This window comes from Physeter macrocephalus, chromosome 16 (genome assembly GCF_002837175.3).
Source record: "Physeter macrocephalus isolate SW-GA chromosome 16, ASM283717v5, whole genome shotgun sequence".
Lineage (NCBI taxonomy): Eukaryota > Metazoa > Chordata > Mammalia > Artiodactyla > Physeteridae > Physeter > Physeter macrocephalus.
Window position 1 is genome coordinate 15,116,854 of NC_041229.1, and position 2,339 is coordinate 15,119,192.

Genomic DNA, 2,339 nt, shown 5'->3' on the forward strand with positions numbered 1-2,339 from the left:
TTTTTTTTTTTTTTTTTTTTTTTTAACATCTTTATTGGAGTATAACTGTTTTACAATGGTGTGTTAGTTTCTGCTTTACAACAAAGTGAATCAGTTATACATATACATATGTTCCCATATCTCTTCCCTCTTGCGTCTCCCTCCCTCCCACCCTCCCTATCCCACCCTTCTCGGTGGTCACAAAGCACAGAGGTGATCTCCCTGTGCTATGCGGCAGCTTCCCACTAGCTATCTATTTTACATTTGGTAGTGTATATATGTCCCTGCCACTCTCTCACTTCGTCACAGCTTTATTGGAGTATAATTGCTTTACAATGGTGTGTTAGTTTCTGCTTTACAACAAAGTGAATCAGTTATACATATACATATGTTCCCATATCTCTTCCCTCTTGTGTCTCCCTCCCTCCCACCCTCCCTATCCCACCCCTCTCGGTGGTCACAAAGCACAGAGGTGATCTCCCTGTGCTATGCGGCAGCTTCCCACTAGCTATCTAATTTACATTTGGTAGTGTATATATGTCCCTGCCACTCTCTCACTTCGTCACAGCTTACCCTTCCCCCTCCCCATGTCCTCAAGTCCATGCTCTAGTAGGTCTGTGTTTTATTCCCGTCCTACCACTAATCTCTTCATGACATTTTTTTTTCTTAGATTCCATATATATGTGTTAGCATACGGTATTTGTTTTTCTCCTTCTGACTTACTTCACTCTGTATGACAGACTCCAGGTCTATCCACCTCATTACAAATAACTCAATTTCGTTTCTTTTTATGGCTGAGTAATATTCCATTGTATATATGTGCCACATCTTCTTTATCCATTCATCTGTTGATGGACACTTAGGTTGCTTTTTAAAAATATTGATTTACTTATTTATTTGGCTGTTCCAGGTTTTAGTTGTGGCATGCGGGATCTTTTAGTTGCAGCATGCGGGATCTAGTTCCCCGACCAGGGATCGAACCTGGGCCCACTGAATTGGGAGTGCAGAGTCTTAGCCACTGGACCACCCAGGAAGTCCCTCTTTTGCTATTAATGAAGTTGAACTTTTTTCATATATTTAGTGGCCATTTGAATTTCTATCAAATACCTGTTCACATTCTTTGTTCATTTTTCCCCAGGTTGTTGGTGGTGGGGGTGGGGTCGGGGGGTGGGGTGGTGGTGGTTATTGACTTGTAAAAGCTCTTTGTATATTATAGACATTTACCCTTTGTCTCTTTATTGTGTGACAAATGTCTCCTAGTCTGTGACTTATCTTTTAACTTTGTAAATGTCATTTTTCTCAGAAGTTGTAGTGGTAATAACACTAATAGTTAACCTTTATTGAGCATTTACAATGTGCTAGACACCATTCTAAATGCCTTACACGGAGTATCTCATTTAATTCCTACATTACAAAGTATGTACTATTGTTATCCCCTTTTCTCAAATGAGAAAATTGAGACACAGAAAGGATAAGTAACTAGCATGAGGTATCCCAGTTACTAAGTGGCAGAACCAGAATTGGAATACTGGAAGCCTGATTCTACAGAAGTTTTAAAAATTTTAGTCAAGCCTGTCCAATTTTTAAAAAATATCTTCTGAGTTTTGTTAGAACTTCTTCAATATAAGATTTTTTAAATATTCTATTTTTTTCTGTAGTTTTATTTTTAATGTTAAGCTCTTTGACCTATCTGGAGTTTATTTGTAGATGAGTTAGGGATTTAGTTTTCTTTCCTCCCAAAAGGTAGCCAGTTGTCCCAACAACAGGTACTGAATAAATGTATCTATTTCCCTCTAATATGAATGCCATCTTTATCATATACAAAATTCCCATACATATATTGATCTATTGATTTTTATTGTTTAACCTGTGTCTAATCACCGTATTGGTTAGGATATTTCTATCCATATTATATAATCTGCAAATAATAATCCTTTGCTTTCTAATATTTGTTCCATTTTCTCATCTTATTGAGTTAGCTAGACTGATCTAAACTATGTGGGATAAGAGTAGTGATAATGACCTTCTCTTTCCTAAGCCTGACTTTAATGGTAATAACTTTAGCCTGTAACTATTATGTTCTCTATGATTTTCTGTTATCTTGTTTAGGAAGTTTCCCCTTGGTTTTTCGTGGGGTTTTTTGTTTTTGTTTTTGTTTTATTTTTGGCTGCGTTGGGTCTTCTTGCTGCGCGCGCAGGGCTTTCTCTAGTTGCGGCGAGCGGGGGCTACTCTTCGTTGCGGTGCGCGGGCTTCTCATTGCGGTGGCTTATCTTTTTTTTTTTTTTTTCCGGTACGCGGGGCCTCTCACTGCTGTGGCCTCTCCCGTTGCGGAGCACAGGCTCCGGACGCGCAGGCCCAGC